At 52.4% G+C, this 27,565-nt stretch overlaps 1 protein-coding gene across 1 annotated transcript in view; it reads right to left on the bottom strand.

Annotated features, from left to right (window-relative positions):
- The window catches only part of LOC142358842 (ras-related protein Rab-27B), a 35,786-nt gene extending 19,318 nt beyond the window's left edge, over positions 1-16,468 (bottom strand). The window contains exon 1 of the mRNA XM_075411029.1: positions 16,352-16,468. The gene's annotated coding sequence lies outside the window, so the exon portion shown is untranslated. The remainder of the gene's footprint in view (positions 1-16,351) is intronic.
- Between the last annotated feature and the right edge of the window lie 11,097 nt (positions 16,469-27,565).

The raw sequence follows: 27,565 nt of genomic DNA, 5'->3' as shown, positions 1-27,565 counted from the left end.
TGGACATGTCAGAAAGTAACATAAATTTGCAGAAAGAGGAAAAACATCATCCGAAGCAGGGCACAGCCTCCTGCAAGAGCCACGCCATGGACACCCAGCCTGAGCAGAGCACCTTTGTGAAACTCCTTCCCAGCCTGGCCCAGCCTTCACCCAGAGCAGGAGCACCCCTTCTCCAACCGGACTGCTTCCCCGGCAGGTTTTATATTCTTTCAAGTTCAAGGGGAGTGCTGCATTACCCTAAACCTAAAGCTCCCATTACCATATTGACTCTCTTCATATTTGCTATGAACCTCTACAGGAGAAAGAAAGGGCAACTATGCAAGAAACTGCTGATGACACCAAACTGGGAGGAGTGGTGGATACACCGGCAGGCTGTGCTGCCATTCAGCGAGACCTGGACAGGCTGGAGGGTTGGGTGCAGAGGAACCTGATGAGGTTCAACAAGGGCAAGGGCAGGGTCCTGCACCTGGGGAGGAACAACCCCAGGCACCAGTACAGGCTGGGGCGGACCTGCTGGAGAGCAGCTCTGTGGAGAGGGACCTGGGTGTGCTGGGGGACGACAGGTTGACCATGAGCCAGCAGTGTGCCCTGGGTGCCAAGGAAGCCAAAGAGATCCTGGGGTGCATCAAGAAGAGTGTGGCCAGCAGGTCGAGGGAGGTTCTCCTTCCCCTCTACACTGCCCTGGTGAGGCCCCATCTGCAGTACTGTGTCCACTGCTGGGCTCCCCACTTCAAGAAAGATGAGGAGCTACTGGAGAGAGTCCAGCGCAGGGCTACGAGGATGAGGAGGGGACTGGAGCATCTCTCCTACGAGGAGAGGCTGAGGGAGCTGGGCTTCTTCAGCCTGGAGAAGAGAAGGCTGAGAGGGGACCTTAGAAATGCCTCTGAATATCTGCAGGGTGGGTGTCAGGAGGACGGGGCCAGACTCTTTCCAGTGGTGCCCAGTGACAGGACAAGGGGCAACGGGCACAAACTGAAGCAAAGGAAGCTCCAGCTGAACGTGAGGAAGAACTTCTTCTCTCTGAGGGTGACGGAGCCCTGGCCCAGGCTGCCCAGGGAGGCTGTGGAGTCTCCTTCTCTGGAGATATTCCAGCCCCGCCTGGACAAGGTCCTGTGCAGCCTGCTGTGGGTGACCCTGCTTGGGCAGGGGGTTGGGCTGGGTGACCCACAGAGGTCCCTGCCAACCCCGACCACGCCGGGATTCTGTGACTCTGTGAAACAGACCTACAAAGTATTTATTCCTATGTATGAAACACCCTGACGATGAGAAAACTGGAATCATATGAAACACCACCTCGTTTACATCCTCTCTTGCCTTGTTCTCAGCATAATTTAAGCCTTCTCTTATTTCCAATATCTTGTTAATCCTTATGAACAGCCGTTCCATTCGGATCTCTATGCTGAAACTAATTACTGCGGTATCAGAGCAGGAGACCCTGGGCCACATCCCATTCACAAAAACTACTGCTTGTCTCAGTACAAGACCTTAATTTCCATAAGAATAAAACCTACCTTTCCGAGCATTTAAATTAGCAAGTACTGACCTGCTTTGACTAAAACAGCGAACTAAGCCCGTTTGATTATCCTGCATTTCAACAGCTTGAAGGATAAAAAGGCCAGCTGCGTACTGAGCAGTTTCTTTGTACGAGCTTATACCTTTGACAGACACAGAGCCACCCAGCGAGGCGGGACAAGCTTTTGAGAAATTCATCTTCCGATGATAAAGTTTTAACGAATCCGGAGAAAAATGCCCCTGCTCCGACAGCGCTGCTCTGCCTCGCACTGCCTTTGGTCTGTGCTGGAGAGGGGAAGGCCGGAGCACCGACATAGCACGTTCACAGAAATTAATTCCACGCCTTTAATCTTTTCCAGAACATCCCAAGTTTACCACAAGGCTCCACTGAGCAAGTGCGATTTCTCCCCAGAAGTCCGAGGATTATCAAAATCAAAGTATTCCTGATCAATGACATAAACTGTTCTTTAGGCATTTCATTCAACAAATCAGAAAAAGAAAGGTATTTTGGGAGATTATTCTCCCCCAAAAGCTTGACTGGAAATACAAAGCATTAACCTGGGATTAGGTGCTGCTCCCAGATACCCGTGTTTTCTGGGAGCCGAAATCCAGCACCTCCTTGCTACGCAAGCGTGCGAAGCAGAATATTCAGAATTCACCAAACCTGTAATCGTTGAGCAAAATATACAGCAGACGAGGATGATTAAAATCCTGGTTTTGTCAGCGTGTCAGGAGAAGGCAGTTGGCCCTCCTGTTCCCGGCACCGGCTGCTTTTCCAGAAGTTCCTGCCCGTTTGGGGCTGCCCAGGGGCGGCAGCCTCTCCCAGCCCGGCGCGAGCCAAGGCCGTCACCCCGGGTCCCCGCAGCTTTGGCAACACCGCTCTGCCTTCGCTCTCCTCCTCCTCCTCCTCCGTACCGCGCAGCCAGGTAAAACAGTCATCGGTTGGACAAAAGGGGTTTTAGTCCTTCAGCTTTTAACCTGAAGCCACCAAGCAGTTCTCCTCTCCTGGACCAGCTACGTGATGGAGACGGGAGGAGCGCGCTTCACAGAAACCTGGGTGCGGGGAGAGTTTCGCAGGCCAGACCGATCCGCTGCCGTCACGCCGCCAGCGCTCTCCAACCGCTGCCAAAACGCGGCAGTGCAGCAAGCCAAGTTCCTGTTCCACGGGAAATTTGAGCATTAAGATTTTCCTTTCCTTTCGAATGAAAGAGTTAAAATGACTACTGATTGCTAATAATTACTATTAGATAAACATCTAAGCGTGCTTTTAAGCGTGTCTAATTAACTGGATTTGAAAATTCTGAATGGTTCATGACAAATGTTAACTTAAACGGTACGTACAACTGGAGTAGAAAAATCATACACCACATCTGAAACAAAGCAAGGTTCTTCAGTGGAGGAGGTCTGGGTTTCTTAAAGGGAAGAAACTACATTTCAAGAGAATTTCTTCTAGCAAAAATCTGAAAAACACTTCAGCATTTTCCATTATGAGGTTATTAACAAGGCTTTTTAATAAAAGTGCAATATACTTTATTCAATGCTAATTTTAAATGGCTCGATATATTGAGCTGCTGAAAAGAAACACCCCTGGGCTTCAACGCGAAAGCCTTGCACGGCTAAAACAACGCAACTCAATCCACGATTTTCCATGACGACCCTCAAAAAACATCCCTGTTCCCGGGAACTTAACTTTCAAGCCCTCACCACCCTGACAGCATCTAAATGGGGCTGCACTTGTAGTATACCAGTGATGGCAAGTCATTTTGCCGCGAGCGTGTCTCCAGCTCAGAGCATCTGCAGCCAGAACCAGCAAGGTCTCCCCGCCGTCCGTCCCGCGGGGCTCAGTCAACCCGCAAGCACCCGTACAGACCAAAGCCAATCCTCCACTCAACCAAAGCAATCTCACCCTCCAGTTCTGACGCCCGTGCTGTGTCTCCAATCTGATGGTACCAATGAAGCTTTACAAAAACCCAGACAGGCCTCCGGACCGTCCCTCCCAACCCTCTCTGCCAGCATGGCCAGCAGCCAGAGGATGGTAAGTGGGAGCCTTTGATGCCATTCTTCCAGGCTGTGCATCTAGACAGAGCCTGATTTAAAAAACACTTTTCTGCTTTCTTCACAGAATCACAGACTGGTCGGGGTTGGCAGGGACCTCTGTGGGTCACCCAGCCCAACCCCCTGCCCAAGCAGGGTCACCCACAGCAGGGGGCACAGCACCGCGTCCAGGTGGGTCTTGAATATCTCCAGAGAAGGAGACTCCACAGCCTCCCTGGGCAGCCTGGGCCAGGGCTCCGTCACCCTCAGAGGGAAGAAGTTCTTCCTCGGGTTCAGCTGGAGCTTCCTCTGCTTCAGTTTGTGCCCGTTGCCCCTTGTCCTGTTGCTGGGCACCACTGGAAAGAGTCTGGCCCCGTCCTCCTGACACCCACCCTGCAGATATTTAGAGGCATTTCTAAGGTCCCCTCTCAGCCTTCTCTTCTCCAGGCTGAACAAGCCCAGCTCCCTCAGCCTCTCCTCGTAGGAGAGATGCTCCAGTCCCCTCACCATCCTCGTAGCCCTGCGCTGGACTCTCCCCAGCAGCTCCTCATCTTTCTTGAAGTGGGGAGCCCAGCACTGGACACAGTACTCCCGATGGGGCCTCACCAGGGCAGCGTAGAGGGGAAGGAGAACGCCGTCTGTCTTGGCAGACAACATTCCCATCTAGACCAGAAGTAGCATCTTGTTTACAAACTGAAGCAGAGGAAGTTCCATCTGAACATGAGGAAGAACTTCTTCCCTCTGAGGGTGACGGAGCCCTGGCCCAGGCTGCCCAGGGAGGCTGTGGAGTCTCCTTCTCTGGAGATATTCCAGCCCCGCCTGGACGCGGTGCTGTGCAGCCTGCTCTGGGTGACCCTGCTTGGGCAGGGGGTTGGGCTGGGTGACCCACAGAGGGCCCTTCCAACCCTGAACTTTCTGTGTGATTCTGTGTTTCTGGATTGATTATTTCGTTCCATCCCTATGTAACGTTCTCTGCCTACAGTGTGAGAGAACATTTAAAATCTGGCACTTGTCAGCAGATACTCCAGAGAACATTTTCTCAGTAGACAGATATGGCCTGACATAAACCAACCACACCTTAAGACGTTCAGTTATAGCCCACGGGGAGAGGCAAATCTACTCCTCAGGCACTGCGCCTTCGCTCTGCAGCTCCGCACCCACGGCACAGAGGAAATGCACCGCGGCACATCCCACCGCACCCGGCCTGGAACGCCCGGCGCAGCCCCCCAGATGCGGCACCTCCAAAGGTGGGAAGCAGGAGGGCTCCGGCCCTCGGCACATCCGTCAAAACCCCTCTGCCCGAAGCAGCAGCCTCAGCACCGGTCGGCAGCTCTCTCCGAAGGAACGCGGATCTCTGCTCCCGAAGATCCACCCCAGCGCACGGAAAGGGATGCCGAGGAGCAAAGTTGTAAGTCTGGCTTTCTTCTTCCATTCCTAGCACGTTCCTTAAAAGCTGGGAGAAAGGCAATTTGCTGACATCTAAATTGCTTTTGAAAAATGTTACTTTTGGCTGGGAACAAACTCTGCAGAAAAATGGTTTCGATCCAGAAACTTTTTTTCATCTCAAGACGTTTACATGTGCAGGAAAAGCAAATTAAGCAGGCTAAAATTCCGATGAACCTAACCTAAAACCACTGCCTGTCAGTCATACTTTTAGCCTCTCAGAACTGGAAAAGACTGAAAAATTTTAAAACTTCTACATTTCAAATTTTGCAGATTTTTAAATTTGAAAAGACTTTCCTAATCAAACAGACTATCTACTGGATTTTCTGACAACATATTTTCTCATTAACGGAGAGGGTTGTTGCAAGGAGTTCAACAATTAAGTAGCTAATGGGAATATCATCAAGGAAAAGTTACGTGCACAATGAGAGAAAAGTCAGCTCCAGAAAATAAGATTTTACTTCCCTTGACACGCTACTAGTTAAAAGTCGAGCAACCAAAAATGTTGTATAAATAGCAATAGCTCTAGAAAGTGCAGGATATAAAAATCACAGTGCACATATTGTACCAGCAGCTGGCCAGCAAGAGATTTGTTCCCTCTGCCGCAAAATAAATCAGCGCCACTACTATTCATCCAAGGTTGTTTTGCTTTTTTCAAATGTAGAAACAATAATAAAAAAACCCCAGCGCTGTCCTGAGGGCCAGCTCAGGGATGACTGTACCAGAGGCACACCACAGGGGCATAGCTACCGTCACGTACTCGACCCGGCAGACCCTGAGCCGAGCGAGCAAGCTCTGCGCTCCCCACCGCAGTCGGCGTTGGGAGACTTGGCTGCTCCTCTTGGATACTGCTGCAGCGGGGCCGGCGTCCGACTTCTCCAGCGCCAGTAACACCTTCACCGCCTTCCCTTTTTTCAACAGCCTCTGGTGCCTAGACGTGTCATCACAGAATCACAGAATGGTAGGGGTTGGAAGGGACCTCTGTGGGTCACCCAGCCCAACCCCCTGCCCAAGCAGGGTCACCCACAGCAGGCTGCACAGCACCGCGTCCAGGTGGGGCTGGAATATCTCCAGAGAAGGAGACTCCACAGCCTCCCTGGGCAGCCTGTTCCAGGGCTCCGTCACCCTCAGAGGGAAGAAGTTCTTCCTCGGGTTCAGCTGGAGCTTCCTCTGCTTCAGTTTGTGCCCGTTGCCCCTTGTCCTGTCACTGGGCACCACTGGAAAGAGTCTGGCCCCATCCTCCTGACACCCACCCTGCAGATACTTGTAAGCATTTCTAAGGTCCCCTCTCAGCCTTCTCTTCTCCAGGCTGAAAAAGCCCAGCTCCCTCAGCCTCTCCTCGTAGGAGAGATGCTCCAGTCCCCTCCTCATCCTCATAGCCCTGCGCTGGACTCTCTCCAGCAGCTCCTCATCTTTATTGAAGTGGGGAGCCCAGAACCGGACAGAGTGAACCAGCTGACACAAACTGGACACTCAAAATGCAATGCTGTTCCAAGAGCCCAGCAACATCCTGATAGACCCAAGAGTACCAAAAAACTACAGACCAACCCCATTCAACTCTCTTTAGTGCATGGCATGAGCCATCATGGCCGGGGTCATGGTATGAGATTCCTACGCACAGGCAAAGGTACTGGACAGCATGAAGATGACCTCAGGATCCCCCAGAATGATGGTGGCAGCATCATTCCACTCTGGAGATCCCGCTCCTGGATCCCTTCAAGATCAGCAAGTGGATGCAGGTGACAAGGGCACCAATGACCAACGCGTGGCATGCAGAGTGATGACCCCAATACCAGCTCGCGGCTTAGAAATACTTTGGATAGGACCTGAGAGACAGGTGGGCATTGACCAAGTTTGGCACGGTACCACCAAGACAACCTGTTCTCATCTCCAGGCACTCTACAGATGTGGAGCTCTCCTTCTCTGGAGATATTCAAGACCCGCCTGGACAAGGTCCTGTGCAGCCTGCTGTAGGTGACCCTGCTTCGGCAGGGGGGTTGGACTGGGTGGCCCACAGAGGTACCTTCCAACCTCTAACATTCTGTGTTTACCATTAACTTTCTGATAAACAAAGAGCTGTATGGAGACTTCCGACGAAGAAGAGAGCAGAGAGCCAGGCAAAGCTGATCTGTGGGAGGACGGGCTGCCTGCTAGGTTTCCTGTCAAGAGCCACTTCTAGGAGATGACAAACACTGATGGCAGCAGGTTCCTGCTGGAAATCAGAGTCACTACGCAAAGAGAGTTTTGAAATGCATTTTTTTCTAGCTCTGTCTGTCCTCCTAAAGAAATCATTCAGGCTGCAGCAGAAAGACATCCCAAGATCAACCTGGACGTGGCTGGTCTTTGAAGTTCTTTAGCTATGTCCTTTGAACAGAAACACAAAGCTTTGCAACACGAACAGAAAGCCTCCCCTGGTCTTCTGCAGAACACCACAGAACTTCATTTTTTTTTTCCATCCTCAGGATTCTGATTGGTGTTAACTCTACCCCAGCCATCAATAGTACAGTGCAGAACTAAACTCTAGACCCCCGTCGCCCTCAAAGCCCCACAGCCTCTTACTCTCTGGCTGTGGGACAACGTCTCTCGCCGATGGAGCAGCCAAGAGAGAACCCTATGGCGACCAAATTATTTACATCAAAGCCATTAACAGAGTCATGTTACACACCTCTTCCCTGGCAGAGAGAACATACAGGACCATCTGCAATGCAAAGTGGAACAGAGAGAGAATTAAATTTAAGAGTGCATTCTCAGAAAGCAGCCTCACAAGTCCTTCCCGAGTGGGAGAACGAGACAAGATGTAGGAAAGGTAAGAAAAAACTCCATCCAGTCATCCCAGCATCACACTGTAATTTGTCTGCAATCATCTGCCAAAAAAGCAGAGCCTTACAGCTGCCATGCAAATGGCCCACGATGAACCAAACATGTTTTCCCCTCAGAAATCAAACAACTCACTGGAGCTACGCTGAGATGAAATTAAAGCTGGCTTCTCTGCTCAAAATCAGGCAATGATTTCCGTCTAGGCGCGGTGAGCAACAATACGTACCAAACGTGGCAGCAGTGTGAAAGAAATGATCTTTCCTCATTTTCTTCCTTACAGTGGAAACCCCCCGAGGACCAGACGGATGCTTTCTGGCACGGATGCCTGACGGCATTTGAGCGCAGACAGCTTCGGGCTTCAGCATGCAAAAGACTCTTGGCAAGCCACAGCCACGTCCTACTCTCTTTTAGTAAATCAGGATACCCTTTTTAATAGAGAATGAAATGTATACAGAACATAGGGCGTTTTAGAAGTTCCTCTTTAAATACACGGACTTTCAGCTCTCACCCATTTGAGCACGGGGTTAACAAGGAGGAGGGTTCGTTACCACGCTCCTCACTGCTACACGTGCCTCGCGAAGGAGCCGTCAGGACTTCCACTTTGAACTGCCCTTCAACTCACGAGAAGCCCGCAGTGAGCACTCACACAAGCAAAACCAGTAAAACCTCCAAATATCGCTTTCTAAATAGATGGGCGAACACCAGACACTGCCTAAAGCTCGAACCCATTCACATCACCACGCAGCCCAGGGGTAGCATTCAGCAGAAACCAAGCAGCACGCTCTCAGCTACCCACGTCCACCCATGTTTCCCATTCACGTACTCACACCTTTCGGGGTCCCTTCTCACACGGCGTGCTCTGCCACCCCAACTCTTGGCTGCCAAGAGAGATAACAGGGTCCTGGGATGCATCAAGAAGAGTGTGGCCAGCAGGTCGAGGGAGGTTCTCCTTCCCCTCTATTCTGCCCTAGTGAGGCCCCATCTGCAGTACTCTGTCCAGCGCTGGGCTCCCCACTTCAAGAAAGATGAGGAGCTACTGGAGAGAGTCCAGCGCAGGGCTACGAGGATGAGGAGGGGACTGGAACATCTCCCCTGCGAGGAGAGGCTGAGGGAGCTGGGCTTGTTCAGCCTGGAGAAGAGAAGGCTGAGAGGGGACCTTAGAAATGCCTCTAAATATCTGCAGGGTGGGTGTCAGGAGGATGGGGCCAGACTCTTTCCAGTGGTGCCCAGTGACAGGACAAGGGGCAACGGGCACAAACTGGAGCAGAGGAAGCTCCAGCTGAACCCGAGGAAGAACTTCTTCCCTCTGAGGGTGACAGAGCCCTGGCCCAGGCTGCCCAGGGAGGTTGTGGAGTCTCCTTCTCTGGAGATATTCCAGCCCCGCCTGGACGCGGTGCTGTGCAGCCTGTTCTGGGTGACCCTGCTTGGGCAGGGGGTTGGGCTGGGTGACCCACAGAGGGCCCTGCCAACCCCGACCATGTTGTGATTCTGTGATTCTGTGAACTCGTGCGCAAAGAGCAAAGGTGGTGCTGAAGCCCTTCCCTTCCAGCCGATGCGGTGTCGCTGCCTAAAAACTCTCTCGCCGCATACACACATAGCAAACGCGTATTTACATTTGTGTGGGCAAGGGAGAAGGGTGACTCATTCAGTCATTTTCACTATGAATCGAGATGAAAAATACATGCAGTACAAAAAAGAAAAAAAGGCAAAGACAAGGACCGCGCCCAGCTGTTACCAGAAGCTGTTATCATGACGCTTCCCCAGTGCCTTTTTCCTCTAGGCCAAACACATAGTAGGAGGCGGGTTGTAACACAAGCAACCGTACATATCTTCCTCCTCCGTTACACCATTTCAAAAACCTGCTCGGCAAGCACAGGAGTTAGTTCTGGGTTGAGGAAGCCACAGCAGGGCTGCATTTAGCACGTAATCCAGTCTATCACACTCAATTGACTACACAAACATAACTGCGCTACTGACCAGAAAATAACGATGATTTACAAAATACCTGCAAAATACACAAGCCAGAAAGGGATTTTGCAAAAGGCAGCTGAATCCTGCCACTGTAAAATAACACAGATGGCAAATACTCTAACCTTTAATTCACATTTCAAAAAGGAAAACAAGCAGAGGCATTAATGACATTTAGAGGAATGTATATAAGGAAGAAAGCCAGTACAAGGAAGTTTCAGTGGCGCATTGAAAAAATAATCTTATAAAATATCCATAAATCATGTAACGCCCTTTGACGGAGTCCAAAACTTCTACAAGGACTGGACGTGCCCAGGGCAGCACCCCTGGCTGAAGGGGAGAGCAGGGGGGCATCGGGACTGCTGTCCCTACGCAGGGCCACTTCCCATCCCGCTGCCGCGGCCCCAGACGCCGCAGATGCCAGGAGAGAAGCTGGGTAGCTCCCTGCTGCCTCGCTGTTCAAACCTTCCAAGTCTCTCCTGCTCTTTTGAAGGCAAGCGAGAGCTACCATTCATTATGTTACTTCTCTGTCTGCGTGTCAGGGAAAAAAAAAATAAATTCTATGAAAATTTATGAGCTAATATAGTTATCTGAAAGGCACGAAGTGGGCTAGACTTCCCTTTCAACTGCAGAAGCATGGTATTATTATCCCTACTTCATCTCTCCCTGACCTTATCAAATCCATGTTTTGAATCCAAAACTCATCATAAATCTTTTGCACAACTCCTCTGACAAAGCCCAGCCTTTGCCACCAAGCACGTGACTGTTACACTGTTTTTTTCCAGCTCTCTATTTAAATTTAGGAACCCTGATATGCTGATGAAGACTCCAAACCGGATGACTGCATCTAAAAGACCTGAACGTTTGCCAGCTACTCATGTTTTTTATAACACTCCCCTTCCTCCTGCATACGTGAATCAAGATGCGCAACGAGCAGTTATCACCAGAGTAAAGAGCAAGGGGGTGGAGGGAGGGAAGTCAGCTCCGCAGCTCGGAAAGCCCGTCCCGATGCCTGGGGCCGTCCTCCGATGGCATGAAAGAGCACCGCTCCACTAAACGGCCACGCTGGTTTACAGTCAGCCAATACAGCTCAGTTTCCATACTGTGGATCCCTTCGAATCTCCTTCCAAAAATATTTTGGGAAGCAGCAGGGGAACACAGGGCTGACCATGACCAGCCAGGGGCCATCGTTAGCTCTCTAACTGGCCCCCGGATCAATCCAAAGCTGGCTTTTGGAGCACCTTGATAGTGAAGTATCTGATGGAACGTCTGAAGCAAGATTAAGGCTAGGAGAAGGTTTATTTTGTGCTGCCTGCATAGTAAGAGCCAAAAAAAAAAAAAGGAAACCCAGCCGTATCGGTGTGGGAATGGACAGAAAGCAGCGAGCGGAGCCTACTGCTGGCTACAGCACCCGTTACAGCTCTGAAACGCCACGGCCGCCATTCCCGTCAAGCTGACCGTCCTTCTAACAGCTATCCTCTTCCCAGAAAAGAAGTTCCAAGCTTCCTTTGAACTTGTTCATTTGCCTCACTGTGCAAGTGGCCTGTACATCCCTGCCAGGCTGCAGCCAGCAGGAACTACACTGCGATGCTGTCCGAAAGGAATCACCTGTCGGGGCCCGCCGTGTTACGGATACCCGCTACGGACGCTGCCGACCCGACTTCGCAACACAGTGCTCCCTGTCACTGCCGGCCTCCTCCGGAGCAGGAGGACAGCCACCATGGGGAAGGGACCCTCTCCACGGCTTCTGCCGGGCTCACACTGCAGCCAGGGAGACCTCAGCCACACCTGACGAAGGAGCTCGTCGTACCTGTAAATAAAAAGCAAAGCTGCCATTACAGTTAAGCTATCGGCTGGCGGCACCCTTGCCAGGTCCGAATTTCTACACGTCACGGCTTTTCCCAAAACCTCTGGGCTAGGTTCTCAGTTCCTTTAACACCCAGCCTCCCTCAGGGTGGCAAACTCGCTTCGCTGTATCCCAGGCCTGTGCAGGGGCTCACCTAGAGACACGGAGGCTTTTCTGCGGCTGCAGCGCAGCCCTACACAGCTCTCGCAAACCCCAAGGCGCCAGAGACCGGCCCTGCCGTTTGCACGCTCAGCTCCCGCCTGATCCCAGGGAATGCTCTCCAGGGAAACACATTTGATGGCACTTCACCAAAAGCCCCTCTGCAATCCTCAAAGCAGTCTCCTTTTTGCTGTCAGACAGGTAAAGAAGATTTTTGGCACACCGCTCTGTCCCATATCGCTTAGGATAGGCCCGGAAAGCTCTCATACTTGGCGTGTCCCTTTAAACAACTGCTGCAATACTCACACCTCCCGCCACACGGTGAGGCGGATTTCCACTCCCTGCACCCTTCTGTTCAAATAAAAATGTACAACCGTGATCAGAATGGGCTGGCTTGTCAAATAATCCGATCCCTTTTATCATGGCTCTTCAAAGACTACAAATCATAAGGAAGGTTCCTCGAGACAGAAAGTCATTAGTTCTAACAAGCTAACGGCTATCATACATTTAAATTGCTGCTTTTCAAATAGTAAATCATTTCTTCTTTCTACAGCAGACAATCTTCTGTGAACACTGGAGCATTCCCGGGGTGCATTAAGAGGAGTGCGGGCAGCAGGTCAGGGAGGTTCTCCTTCCCCTCTATTCTGCCCTAGTGAGGCCCCTTCTGCAGTGCTGTGTCCAGTGCTGGGCTCCCCACTTCAAGAAAGATGAGGAGCTACTGGAGAGAGTCCAGCGGAGGGCTACGAGGATGAGGAGGGGACTGGAGCATCTCTCCTACGAGGAGAGGCTGAGGGACCTGGGCTTGTTCAGCCTGGAGAAGAGAAGGCTGAGAGGGGACCTTAGAAATGCCTCTGAATATCTGCAGGGTGGGGGTCAGGAGGATGGGGCCAGACTCTTTCCAGTGGTGCCCAGCGACAGGACAAGGGGCAACGGGCACAAACTGAAGCAGAGGAAGCTCCAGCTGAACACGAGGAAGAACTTCTTCCCTCTGAGGGTGACGGAGCCCTGGCCCAGGCTGCCCAGGGAGGCTGTGGAGTCTCCTTCTCTGGAGATATTCCAGCCCCGCCTGGACGCGGTGCTGTGCAGCCTGCTCTGGGTAACCCTGCTTGGGCAGGGGGTTGGACTGGGTGACCCACAGAGGTCCCTTCCAACCCCGACCATTCTGTGATTCTGTAATTAAAGTCTATTGTACTGCTCAGGCACAAATTGGTCATCCCAGAAGTTTTAACCCCTTCTAAAGCCGCAGAGAGCACAGTTATTTCCCTCTTCCAGCTGTGGCTGTACCAGGGAGGAGAAAGGTCTTCCCACGCCCGTCCTCTCCACTCCCCGTGATGCTCCTCCCGGGATGTTGCTCATGCCTGTGACCATGCCGCCGCCAGAAAGCTTCCCAGAGTGTGCTTCTCCCCTCTCTGCACCCATGGCCTTCATCTCGTGGCGGGCAGACACCAGAAACAGCACCTCTTAAGTTTTCATAGTATCTGGTTCTTCTCCTGTCTCTCAAGAAACAGCCGTACCCACCCCGCCCCGGCTAATGCCAGCCCTGCCTGTCCCACAGCGATGGCGCCGGGAGGGGACGATGGGGCTTAGGGGCAGACAAGCAAATGAAAGGTTTTGAGGGCGAGGATGAGGTGTGAATTAGGAGCTGCCACCAGCAAGATTAGCAAGGAGTTTTATCATCCAAAATGATCCCACATCATCCTACAACCTATGGGAATTCGCCAGCTCTTCAAGAATCAAAAGGAAACCTACATCTCGAAGCTCCTTTCCCGATACAAAATTTCAGGATTACAGAGAAACAGAACCACAGAATGTTCAGGGCTGGCAGGGACCTCTGTGGGTCACCCAGCCCAACCCCCTGCCCAAGCAGGGTCACCCAGAGCAGGCTGCACAGCACCGCGTCCAGGCGGGGCTGGAATATCTCCAGAGAAGGAGACTCCACAGCCTCCCTGGGCAGCCTGGGCCAGGGCTCCGTCACCCTCAGAGGGAAGAAGTTCTTCCTCATCTTCAGCTGGAGCTTCCTCTGCTTCAGTTTGTGCCCGTTGCCCCTTGTCCTGTCGCTGGGCGCCACTGAGAAGAGTCTGGCCCCATCCTCCTGACACCCACCCTGCAGATATTTAGAGGCATTTCTAAGGTCCCCTCTCAGCCTTCTCTTCTCCAGGCTGAACAAGCCCAGCTCCCTCAGCCTCTCCTCCTAGGAGAGATGCTCCAGTCCCCTCCTCATCCTCGTAGCCCTCCGCTGGGCTCTCTCCAGTAGCTCCTCATCTTTCTTGAACTGGGGAGCCCAGAACTGGACACCGCACTGCAGATGGGGCCTCCCCAGGGCAGAGCAGAGGGGAAGGAGAACCTCCCTCAACCTGCTGGCCACACTCCTCCTAATGCACTCTCAGTCATTCCAAAGAATTACCCACTGCCAGATCAACCTGCTGTGGTTTAGATCACAGAAACTGCCTGTTTCCATGCCATCTGGCCGTTCCACAACGCTGCATTAACTGGAGCAGAGTTCAGGAGTATCACAGCAGGGAGTACTCGGCTGCAGGCACAGGGCCACTCTTCACCCCGGCTGGACACGGGTACCTCCACCCAGGCCAACAACCTCACCTCGGGCTGGCAGGGGGGGTAGGAGTGATCACCAGGCTCAAACTTCTCCCCAACGCCACCCAAATCAAACCCAGACCTGCTGCGTTACGGTACTGACCACGTTGCTTCCCCACGTCACATTTCAACACACAGAATGCAAAACACAGACTTTGCTGAATTACTCTTGGCTATTTTGTTTCTCAGGGAAAGAAAGAGGAAACGCAAAGCTTTGGTGGGAACCAGCGCACCGCATACTTTTAGTCGCCTCTGCAGCAGTTCTGAGACCAAACACCCGACACGTGCCAACAGGAAAATCAGCTTGGAAAATTGAGGCTGCCATGCACGAACAGTGAGAAAAGCACAGCTTCTCCCCGGGAAAAAAAAAAAAAACAAACAACTACCCAGCTCTTGCAAATGCAAACTGGGACTTGCAGCAGGCGGGGCTTGCAGGTACACAGGTAAGCAGTGTACAACTGTATTTTGTGACATGTTCTCAAGGGCAGCGTATTTTTTGAGACGCTATTATGCCAGCTTTAAACAGTGACAGCACGGATTTCAGTACTGGCCAGGTTGTGATAACGTCAGCCTTTGCCGTTCCTAGGCACGCTCCAAGGGAGCGTGTTGCTGCTCCCCAGTTCGCACATTTTAGCAGGCTGCAATCTATCGCCGTGTCTTTGAAGGCAAAAAATAAGCACCGCGCCGCGAGAGCTGTCGCTTTTCTCCACAGCTGTTCCAACTTCCCTAGCACCATGTTTTAACAGAGCTTTCCAACAACGCCGCGTGCAAAACTGCCAACAGTGCCTTCTTGCGCATTTACTGGTAACACCCCATCTTGAGAACTTCACACGCAGCCAAAACCCACCAGATTTGTTGAGAGGAGTTTTTCAGCACGGGGAAACTGTTTCTCCTCCGAGTCAAAGTCTGATTAAAGAACTGAAAGAGGAGTCACACTCGCTCTCACTGGTTTGAATTAACATAACTCCGAGACTCAGGTTTCCCCCCCCATATGCCTGCAAATATGCAATTCATTTTACCTTTGGCAATTTTTTTGTCTTTTCTCCCTGCCTACAGCCCACGGCGCAGAGCTACTTTTTATAACAGACGAGGCAGACTATTTCTCCGCTGCTCTGTGTACCTGCCTGTCTCCTCCTGCCACAAAAAAAAAACCAAAGATGCTTCAGTTCAGCTCCGCAGAAGATGCGCTTGGCTACGAACTTAAGGACCAGATCTGCTTCCACGATCCCTGCGAAGAGCATAGAACCGCGCGAAGGAAGCTTCTCCACAATAACCTGATCTGATAGGTATGAAGGAGTGTTACCCACACACTGGCATTACACGGTATTTCTGAACCAGCTTTTTTTTTTTTTTTTCGTTTTTGAAGCGAAACGTGCATTCTGCGTCCGTCTCAGCCGATCTTTTCACATAATTCATATCACGTTCTTATCTCGCTCCTCCGCCCAAATTGAGGAGCGACAGCGGAAACCCGCGCTGCAAAAAAACCACGTCTGGAGGAACTATTTCAGGGTGCCTGCATTTGGACATTCTGGAAGGAGAGGGCCTTGTTAGAAAGCCATTTTATGCTTTACGCTCCTCGCTCATTTACCTGCATCGCTCCCCAGGTGCTTTACACCCCCCCCCCCCCCCTTCCCCCCAGCCACTGTTCCTCCGCCAGCTCCAAACGCAGGGTGCGACAGGAATGGGGAGAGACAGAGCCCCTCTGCACGTCCCCGCAACGCTGTCGTGAGACTACAGTCGCGATAGTGGGTGCATGTCGGGGGTGGGATTCCCGCCGGCCGCCCCGCTCCAGCCCGCTCGGTGCTCCCCTTCCCCAAGCGCTTCCAACCCCCCCCCACGGTTTCCATTCCCCCCCCCCCTTTCAGCCACCGAGTCCCAGGGCCGCCCCGCCGCCGACCTGGCCCAGCCCGCCTCGCCGGGCCGCAGGAACGGTCGGAGCTTCCCCCCCCTCCCCGTTCTCCTCTCCCCCGGTTCCCAGACCTGTCCTCCGGGAGCGCTGCGCCTCCTTCCTCGCTGCCGCCCGGCGCTGAGGGGACGAGCGAGGCGCGGAGCCCCTCCCTCTGCGGGAGCCCCGGCGCCAGGGCTGGCCTGAGGGAGGCGGCGTCGCCGAGATGGGCGCTCGCTCCCGGGGCGGGGCCAGCAGGGGGCGGGGCGCGGATGTGGGCGCTCGCTCCCGGGGCGGGGGGCGGGGCCAGCCGGGAACGAGGCGCGGGTGTGGGCTCCTGAGGGAAGCGAGGGTCCGAGCAGCTCTGAGGGGAGCCCCTGCCCCAGCCATGGCCCTTCCTCGCCCTGCGAGTTTTGATGGCACCAAACTGGGAGGAGTGGTGGATGCACCAGAAGGCTGTGCTGGATCCAGGGAGACCTGGACAGGCTGCAGAGTTGGGCAGAGAGGAACCTGATGAGGTTCAACAAGGGCAAGGGCAGGGTCCTGCACCTGGGGAGGAACAACCCCAGGCACCAGTACAGGCTGGGGCTGACCTGCTGGAGAGCAGCTCTGGGGAGAGGGACCTGGGTGTCCTGGTGGGTGACAGGTTGACCATGAGCCAGCAGCGTGCCCTGGGTGCCAAGAAGGCCAGTGGGATCCTGGGGTGCATCAAGAGGAGTGTGGGCAGCAGGTCAGGGAGGTTCTCCTTCCCCTCTAAACTGCCCTGGTGAGGCCCCATCTGCAGTGCTGTGTCCAGTGCTGGGCTCCCCACTTCAAGAAAGATGAGGAGCTACTGGAGAGAGTCCAGCGCAGGGCTACGAGGATGAGGAGGGGACTGGAGCATCTCTCCTACGAGGAGAGGCTGAGGGACCTGGGCTTGTTCAGCCTGGAGAAGAGAAGGCTGAGAGGGGACCTTAGAAATGCCTCTAAATATCTGCAGGGTGGGGGTCAGGAGGATGGGGCCAAACTCTTTCCAGTGGTGCCCAGCGACAGGACAAGGGGCAATGGGCACAAACTGAAGCAGAGGAAGTTCCAGCTGAAGATGAGGAAGAACTTCTTCCCTCTGAGGGTGACGGAGCCCTGGCCCAGGCTGCCCAGGGAGGCTGTGGAGTCTCCTTCTCTGGAGATATTCCAGCCCCGCCTGGACGCGGTGCTGTGCAGCCTGCTGTGGGTGACCCTGCTTGGGCAGGAGGGTTGGGCTGGGTGACCCACAAAGGTTCCTTCCAACCCCGAACATCCTGTGATTCTGTGATTGTATGTGATGGGGAACGCCGAGGTATCGCACTGATAAAGCAAGTTGATAGAACACATCATCGTGTGAGGAACCAAGGGCTGGAGTTTGCACTTCATACCCTACTTGAACATATCGGAAGCCTCTGCCGTTATTTTTTGTATTTTGATGTCCATATGTCCTGCAGAACTGGGGTGGCTGTAGATAACCAACCCTGCGTGATCTCGGGAGGACGATCCAGCTGCAGATCCCGCTCCCAGTCCCGATTTCCAGCACAGAGAGCCGCTGAGAGCTCTTCAAACGGCTCCTGCCCTTCCCCGGGCTGTGTTACTGGTGATGGCTCAAACCAGCACCGCCACTACCGTGAGAAAAAGAGTTTTTCTGCAGAGTTTTGTTCTTTGGGCTGCACAGCTTACAAAGAAACCTTCTCACCGATGGCGCGCGCGCCTTTGAAAAACACCTTCCATGCAGCTCAGCTAGGAGCATCACTTCGAGATCAGCCAGACCGGTTGCCAGCGTTAGCTGCTGCCACCTCCCTAACTGGGTTGTCGCTGGTCTGTTTGCCCCTTTCCCCGCCAGTAAATTCCCAGTGCCCGGAGACGGAGGAGATCAAGCTGTTGGCAAACATTTCTCGGAGGCCTCGCAGCTCAGAACTTCGCACCCACGCGGCAGCGGACAAATTGGCTTTGCCAATCAGCAGTGATTCACTTTGGCCCCGCAGGCAATTAGTAACTCTGCTGGTTGCCAGCGCTTTTCATGTAACTGGAAATGTTTGGCTGTGACGGATGGCTTCAGACAGAAGCGTTTCTCCGAAGCCCTGGCAGTTTCTAGAGAAGTTTTCTCTTTATCTCCTGCAGGCTGCTAAATGTTAAATAAAACTATTGCAGTTGTATTTCTTTTGGGTCCCATAAATGAAAGGTCAATGTCTCGCCCGGTAACCTCAGTTTCCTGCTTATTCCTCTAACAATTAAAATTCAGCGTTGTTCGCAAGAACGGGAAACGTGCCTGGATCCTGTCCTTTCCAGATAGAGAAATTTCGCGTGGAGCAGCAGTGACTAAACAAGCACTTCACAGAGTTACTGGAGAAAATCATACAAAATTGATAAGGAAAGGGTGGTATTTCCTGATAGACTTCTTTTTTTTCAGAAGAGGGTTGGATCTGCTTTGGCAGTAGTAGCAGGATGTGGTATTTCTGTTCCCTGTGACGAGGCTATTTGCGTTATTGCACCGCAACACAAGCAAATACGCCATATCTCACCCCATCTCCCTGTGCCCACAGCGAATACCAGCTGGCAGCTGCTGCCCAGCATGGCATAGCTTCACTCTTCTCCAGCAATAAGGAAGAAGTTGCAGCCAGCTCTGGGTCTCCCCTGTTTTTTCCTTTCATTATCCCGGAAAGTTATTTCTTATTCAAATTTTTCTTGAAGGTCTGCTCTACTCGGGGGGGAAAAAAAAAAAATCTTTTTAACTATGTTTAGCAAAACTGGTGCATGCCTTTAAGTAAGCTGTCTTAAACCAGTTCTTGTGGCTCACTTGTGGTTTTTCACAAGGTATTAATAGCGTCATTTTTCATCTCACTAATGCAAGCTGAATTAACGTATACTCAGCCTCCTTAAACTGCTACAAACCTCTTATGCAGACGCACTCGATCTGCTTCAGCCTTGCTTAACTCCCTCGGCACGGGTCACAGAATCACAGAATCACAGAATGGTCGGGGCTGGAAGGGACCTCTGTGGGTCACCCAGCCCAACCCCCTGCCCAAGCAGGGTCACCCAGAGCAGGCTGCACAGCACCGCATCCAGGCGGGGCTTGAATATCTCCAGAGAAGGAGACTCCACAGCCTCCCTGGGCAGCCTGGGCCAGGGCTCTGTCACCCTCAGAGGGAAGAAGTTCTTCCTCATGTTCAGCTGGAGCTTCCTCTGCTTCAGTTTGTGCCCGTTGCCCCTTGTCCTGTTGCTGGGCACCACTGGAAAGAGTCTGGCCCCGTCCTCCTGACCCCCACCCTGCAGATATTTAGAGGCATTTCTAAGGTCCCCTCTCAGCCTTCTCTTCTCCAGGCTGAACAAGCCCAGCTCCCTCAGCCTCTCCTCGTAGGAGAGATGCTCCAGTCCCCCCCTCATCCTCGTAGCCCTCCTCTGGACTCTCTCCAGTAGCTCCTCATCTTTCTTGAAGTGGGGAGCCCAGCACTGGACACAGGACTCCAGATGGGGCCTCACTAGGGCAGAGTAGAGGGGAAGCAGAACCTCCCTCGACCTGCTGGCCACACTACTGGGTCCGTAGGGGCCGGGGCACGCTGCTCTCATACGGCGGCCTGACGAGCCGCGGGCATCGGGTGGGATTTCTGCCGCTGGAGCACGCGCCGTGCCAAACATGGGACCTGTTGGGGGGAGCCTTGGCACCCACACGATGGCCCAGGGGCCCTCCAAAGGGCTGTCAGGAGCAATTAGTGATATTTAATGACAGTGGTCAGACTGAACTGAGCAATGACAAAGTGTTGCTAACGTATTTCGTATTCTTTCTCATCCCGTCCTTGACAAAAGCACAGCCTGAACTGCCAAGATTCTTTGAGGAGAAACTTTCTGTGTGTTTTTATAAATAGTATCAAGCACATTTCTTGGCCTTCTACGCAAAAAAACCCCACCCAGACTAAACTCACAAGCAGTAGTAGAAGCCACTTGTAAAAGGCTTACTGAGATTAGAACATAGAAATTAGATGACCGAGGTGAACCTGGAGCAAACAGTTGACTTAATTACAGAAGGCCAACAGGTTAATTAGATAAGGCACGTACTGCAGATTTATTTAGTAAGTCTTACATGTCTATCCTGCTTTCTCCCCTGCCTCCTCTGCTCCTCTGCCACCCCCATCCTCTCCCAGTTGTGCTGGGCATCCACGCATGGTTCAGGTCCCCAAGAGCTCCCGTCACCCCTTTGACTCGTGTGCTCGCTGGATGTTGGGCTGGGTGATCATCGTAGGTCCCTTCTAGCTGGAATGTTCTGGCCTAGTCTGGTCTAGTCTAGTCTGTGTCTGCACTCACCTCTTGGTGCTTGTCAGTGTAACTCCACTGAGCTCCAAAAAATTCAATCGATTTATGCCAAAAGCCTATTGAATCCGCTATATCTTTCCTAAACAATAATAGCTCAGCAGGATATGCTCATATTTTCTGCACCATGATTTGATAGCCAGGGGCTAATTAGTTAAGAATAAGAGGAGTGAACAAGGTTGGTCAGAAACCAATATCCTCTTCTGCCCAAAATGATGTTAAAAAGAAAACCCCTGATTATTTAGGGCTACGAGGATGATGAGGGGACTGGAGCATCTCTTCCACGAGGAAAGGCTAAGGGAGCTGGGCTTGTTCAGCCTGGAGAAGAGAAGGCTGAGAGGGGACCTTAGAAATGCCTCTAAATATCTGCAGGGTGGGGGTCAGGAGGACGGGGCCAGACTCTTTCCAGTGGTGCCCAGCGACAGGACAAGGGGCAATGGGCACAAACTGAAGCAGAGGAAGCTCCAGCTGAACACGAGGAAGAACTTCTTCCCTCTGAGGGTGACGGAGCCCTGGCCCAGGCTGCCCAGGGAGGCTGTGGAGTCTCCTTCTCTGGAGATATTCCAGCCCCGCCTGGACGCGGTGCTGTGCAGCCTGCTCTGGGTGACCCTGCTTGGGCAGGGGGTTGGGCTGGGTGACCCACAGAGGTCCCTGCCAACCCCGACCATTCTGTGTGATTCTGTGATTCTGTGATTTAGTTCTTTATTGCAACAAAGTTTGGGGGTTAAAATACATTTTGCATCTAGAAGGTTGCCCCAGATTTTTTTCAGACCCAGTAAATGTTATTCTCCTGAAAAAAGAACATGGCCAAGGCCAGCAGCTAGTGACCCTGATCGTTTCTGCCTAGTCATAAATTCAGTCTGCAATTGCAAGTAGTTTGCATCTCTCTTTAAAATCAGATCTGTTTTTTAACTTCAAAATGCATCCCTTTTTTCCTAATTCCCCGTGTTACAACGTTTTAAACATTTGATGTGCCCAACCATTCAGAAACAAACCAGGATCACTCTGATGTTGCAGACCTCGAGTATCAGCACCTAAATAACTGTGTCCATTTGCCTGTCATTATTCACGGTGAGGAAAGCTGTAGAATGAAGCCTGCGCTGAATTTTCTCAGTTCCTTGATTTTGGCTTGGTCTCCCGTGACTCTCACTTGCTGCAGAAGCAGCAATTAGTAAGTGCTGGCCAGCTGGAAACGTAATAACGTTCCTTTTCAGTACCTGGGGCTGTTGTGATAGGAAGAAATGCCCTCATTTGAACAGACCTGTCTCGTTATCTTAACTCATTTTGAGCCGATTTATAACAGCTTATCACACTGCGTCCGTGCGGGTTCCTTCTCCCTAAGTTTCCTCTGGACATCTTCACGTTATCTACAGAAACATTACAAAACCAGAACAAAACACAACAGGAAAATATTTCATGCAGCCCCAAACTGCATCTCGTTTGAGCAAGCTGCTCCCGCGTTTCCACAGAGCTGTAAAATTCCGTGGGATCGCTTTTGTCAACTCAGAAAAAGGGGCTGAAGGAGAACACCCGGCTTTGTGCAGTTCCTGCTCTCCTGTGGTGGTAGCTGTGGTCTCCTGGGACACCGGTCGGTGCCACAACTGCAGGGTTTTCTGTTAATTCCTGCGGTGAGTTAATTAGCAGCCTGGGCAAGGAAGCTGCTGGCTCGCAGGGTGGGTTTTCCTGGGTGATGGGGAAGGCACAGCCTCGCCGTGCGGACACGAGCTTGGGGCCCCGCTGCTCTGGCAACCTGGTCGGGGAGGCAGAAGCCGACCTGCAGGGCTACAAGAGAGACAAGATTTACCCCAGGAACCTGGATGAGGGTGTTGTGCATTTCTGCAGCAGAAGGAAGCAGTCCAAATATTTCTGGGATGCATTAGGAGGAGTGTGGCCAGCAGGTCGAGGGAGGTTCTTCTTCCCCTCTACACTGCCCTGGTGAGGCCCCATCTGCAGTGCTGTGTCCAGTGCTGGGCTCCCCACTTCAAGAAAGATAAGGAGCTACTGGAGAGAGTCCAGCGGAGGGCTACGAGGATGAGGAGGGGACTGGAGCATCTCTCCTACGAGGAGAGGCTGAGGGAGCTGGGCTTGTTCAGCCTGGAGAAGAGAAGGCTGAGAGGGGACCTAATAAATGCTTACAAATATCTGCAGGGTGGGTGTCAGGAGGACGGGGCCAGACTCTTTGCAGTGGTGCCCAGCGACAGGACAAGGGGCAACGGGCACAAACTGAAGCACAGGAAGCTCCAGCTGAACATGAGGAAGAACTTCTTCCCTCTGAGGGTGACGGAGCCCTGGCCCAGGCTGCCCAGGGAGGCTGTGGAGTCTCCTTCTCTGGAGATATTCCAGCCCCGCCTGGACGTGGTCCTGTGCAGCCTGCTCTGGGTGACCCTGCTTGGGCAGGGGGTTGGACTGGGTGACCCACAGGTCCCTGCCAGCCCCGACCATTCTGTGATTCTGTGATTCTGTACCGATGGTCAGGTAGATGAGGTCTACACCCAGAACTACCAGACAAGGCGGCTGTAGAGATTTCTTCTACCCATCTCGCAAGTCGACAAGAGTTCTTCAATGAGGGTGACTTTGTGAGTCGGTCCCAGAGGCAGAGGACCGGGGTAATTCAGGCCTGTGGCACCACATCCTACACAGCCAATCTGAGCCAGCTGTCACCACCAGAAAACCCACCGATGTAGCTTTGTGCGAGCTGCCAGCTCCTGGAAATACGTGCATATGCTCATACATCCCCCCATCCAGAACATCAAATGCAAGACATTTTAGCTAGGAATCATATAAAAAATCTTTACACCAAAAGTGGCTCTTATTACACGGAGTGTGGCAAGGGCTAAAAAGCTCTGAATGAAATTAATCTGTAAAACCTGGAAACAGAGTGCTCCTTAATGCGCTGAGCGAGCCGGATTTGCCAGGCGCTGGAAGATAGAGTGCCGAGAACGAGGAGTGCTTTATCCCTGCTAAAAATTAGTCTAACAAGATTTCCATAAAATTACAACCCACAGAGAAAAGCTTCTGGTTGCGCTCTGGCTCATAAATCAAATTAACGCCTGAGGCGAGCAGGGTGCTGGAGCCAAGGGCAGCGGGACAGCACAGCCCGGGGGATGTCCTCGGGCTGGTGGGGACGGCAGGGCTGACCCCTCTGCTGAAGCAGCACATGGGGGCAAGATGCAGAACCCTGATGGGGTCTAAACCACAGCTGCAGCCTGATCTCGGGGAGCCGAATCGCTCCTCGGCATCGGAGCGGGAAGGGCCACAGAAACACGTGGGAACACGCGTGCCATGGGTGCTTCGCACGCGCTTCCTACCTAGCTGGGAGAAGGGATGGGGGATTTGGGCCAGAAGGAACAAACGTGGCCGAAGTGCTCCAGAGCTTTGATGAGAAGTAGCTCTTCACATTTAAATGGAAGCTTAGGACACGGAATAAAGATTCATCTCAGAGGCAATCAGCGGCGCAAATTCAAATCAGACTCATCAAGCCTTGTTAGCTCCTGCTCAGCATTGACCCAGCTGGGTCCCAGGTGGCTTCCGCAGAGCCGCTCGCGTGTGGAGATGCTGCAGTCCAGGGCCTTGGGCATCCAAATGAGCTCGAATAGCTGCTCTCTGCTGCGGCGAGACGTGCCGGGCATGCCGGTGGGCCCTGCGCCCGGCCCATCGCCACCCTGACCAAGATCCAGGTGTAATCATCACGTCTTGCTCGAGGTTCTCCTGGGTTATTTAGTTATTTCCCCCTAACCGCATGCACTGTTCTCCAAGAGGGACGTGAATGGGAGGGAACGGGGCTTGTTCATGTCATTCCCCAGGCTCTGCGATGGTTGCCTTTCTCCTTCTGCGTTTCCCTGGCTCTCCGAGGTCCCTCCGCCGTTGCGGCTGGAACGATGCGCTCAGATCAGGAGCACAGCCCAAACCAGTTGGCCTCAATTTTGTAGGTAAACAAAACACCCCTCCAGTCAGAAAATATTGCTGGTTTTTCTCCTGGCGTGACGCTGCCCTGAGAATGCTTGCGGGGGTTCACTCCCCGTGAACGGAGAGCAAGGGCAGGGGACACCCAACCTCCAACGGTGTCTGCTCTTGGAGAATATGAACCCTGAAATACTCTGCAACTGCCTGTTGAAAATGGCTTTAAAATATTTTAGAATCTCCCCAAGCCTTTTATTAGTTGTTTCCTATCTCTGTCGTCCTCTTCTTTCATGTTTTTATTTGCGGGTCTCATGTATCAGCGTCTTCAGTGCCGGTGCCTGGAGCACAAACAGGCTTTGCCCGGGGTGCTCCTGGTCTCTGCAGAAAGCTAAGATCTTTTATTTTCCGTGGAAACAATCCGTCAGGATTTTATAATCCCGATGAGTGGTGAAAGGCTGGCTCGGCGCAGCTTAAGCCTCCTTTCTGCGAGAACTCGTAGCTAGAGATGCACGATTTACTTCTCTCTGATGCCTTCACAGTTTTGCACGCATTAATTTTTACCCATAAAAGTTTCCTTTAGTTTCTCTTTTGCTTTGAGGATCTAATTCTCAGTGTTATACCTTACGAGAAGAGAATTGTGCAGATAGTTTCTCTTTAAATAAAAGGTAGTGTCTTGAGATGACTATGAATAAAAACTTAGTCTCTAATTGTCATTTTTAAACTGAAATTTCAGTGCTCTCCTTTTCTTCAAATTGTATTTCACTATTTACAGTCATTAAGGAGCCACATAAATGTTGGTGGAAAACAAATTTAAAGCTCAAACACTCCAAATACCGACTACTTGTGAACTTGGACTTCTGCGTTGAATCGTGACAAGTAGCCACTCATAATTAATTGCCTTTGGGTAATCTAAAGTACGTGACTTTGTATAACCTGCCCCAAAACTATTAATTTTGGGAACAGAAGCTCTAGCATGTGATCCAGGCTAAATTACTGAATACTGAATATTCGGAGCAGAATTTGTAATTGGCAGGCCACAGACCAAACCACATTTCACAGCGCAAGTAACTGGTTAAACAAGTTGGAGACCCCACTGAACAGAGAATATCTGCTGGAAAAAGATCTTTTCCTGTCCAGCTCAGACACGAAAGGGAAGGCGAGGTCGAGAGAGCCCACCCTGACCAGGCGCCCCGTGCCTTTGCCCTCGGTGGGACCCGGTGAGCAGCAGTTTGGGAGCCGATGGCCCCGGCGATCCCGGCTCGTCCTGCCTCCCCGCTGCTCATCACCCGCAGAGGATGAAGGGTCTCTGGAAATGGCACCTACACCTGTCTGTCCTCCATCGGTCTTTTAGCTAGGATGGGCATTTCATGCACATTTCACAGAATCCCAGCATGGCAGGGGTTGGAAGGGACCTCTGTGGGTCACCGAGTCCAACCCCCTGCCCAAGCAGGGTCACCCACAGCAGGCTGCACAGCACCGCGTCCACGTGGGGCTTGAAGATCTCCAGAGAAGGAGACTCCACAGCCTCCCTGGGCAGCCTGGGCCAGGGCTCCGTCACCCTCAGAGGGAAGAAGTTCTTCCTCGGGTTCAGCTGGAGCTTCCTCTGCTTCAGTTTGTGCCCGTTGCCCCTTGTCCTGTCGCTGGGCACCACTGGAAAGAGTTTGGCCCCAAGGAAGCATTGAGCTGAGCAGATTGGATTCACCCAGCCAAGGGAAGATCTCATCTCCTTTTTGTCACCTGAGCCTCCCAGCAGACTGAAACCAAAGCGCTCTGCGCAGTTCCTTCGGCAAGCTAAAAAGGGTTGTTAAGAATCGCCAAGTTGTTCTTCAGAATTACTCGTGTTGCTCACACAGCTGTGCGATGCTACCTTCTCGTATAACGTGAGCATTTTAGTAAATGGGTTAAAGTAGGAAAAATTCTGATTTCACAGCTGAAAAGAGAAAGACGCTTAGAATCAGAGAATGGTTCACTGATAACATGAAAAATAGCAGACAGCTTCTGGAGAGAGGCCAGTTCTGCACATCCAACAGCTGTTTCAGGGGGCCAGTCTGCACCTGCACAGTGCCAGGCACCGTGGGATGCCGGGATGCGGCTTGGGATTCCTACCCACAGAGGAGACCAAATAATCATCTACGCATTATAATCATATAGAAATACACTCTTAATATCAAAACCTGAACACGAGGAAGAGCTTCTTCCCTCTGAGGGTGACAGAGCCCTGGCCCAGGCTGCCCAGGGAGGCTGTGGAGTCTCCTTCTCTGGAGATATTCCAGCCCCGCCTGGACGCGGTGCTGTGCAGCCTGCTGTGGGTGACCCTGCTTGGGCAGGGGGTTGGGCTGGGTGACCCACAGAGGTCCCTTCCAACCCTGACCATTCTGTGATAAGCAGGGGTTGTTGTCTTTTACATGTTTTAGGGCACGCACTAGATTAAGAAATCAATAGTTGCTCTGATGGCACCAAGTGCTTGTAGCTACGTCGCGAAATGCTACCTGGAGTACGCTGCGAGGAACAGACTGGGGATGCAAACAAGGATCAGCGTTTGTGTCTGAAAAAATAAGGAAGCTCATGAAATGAAAAGCTGCATAACAGGGAACATACCTAATCGTGTTGTCTGGAAGGAAAGCGATTCTTTCAAAGCAAGTTTTCCAGTTCCACCACCTACACCTAGCACCAGTCATCTGCTCGCAGAGGCAGGAGCTGAAGGCTGCTTGTTGCGGCGTTAAGGAGCAGCCAGCGTAGCCTGCAGCCTCTGATGAACTGTCTGGGTTATTTTTAAATTTTACACATGTGAGAAGAAGCGATTTAACTGTAATGAAACAGAACTGGTTTTGTGCTGCCTCTGCCTTGCCGGCGTTCTCCTTGCGATCTGCTCCTCCTCGTTCCCACGAAAATCCAGACGAAGAGCTACTGGAGAGAGTCCAGCGCAGGGCTACGAGGATGGTGAGGGGACTGGAGCATCTATCCTACGAGGAGAGGCTGAGGGAACTGGGCTTGTTCAGCCTGGAGAAGAGAAGGCTGAGAGGGGACCTTAGAAATGCCTACAAATATCTGCAGGGTGGGGGTCAGGAGGATGGGGCCAAGCTCTTTCCAGTGGTGCC

This window comes from Opisthocomus hoazin, chromosome Z (genome assembly GCF_030867145.1).
Source record: "Opisthocomus hoazin isolate bOpiHoa1 chromosome Z, bOpiHoa1.hap1, whole genome shotgun sequence".
Lineage (NCBI taxonomy): Eukaryota > Metazoa > Chordata > Aves > Opisthocomiformes > Opisthocomidae > Opisthocomus > Opisthocomus hoazin.
The sequence above is the reverse complement of the archived record's forward strand: the minus strand, read 5'-3'. Positions and strand labels throughout refer to the sequence as shown.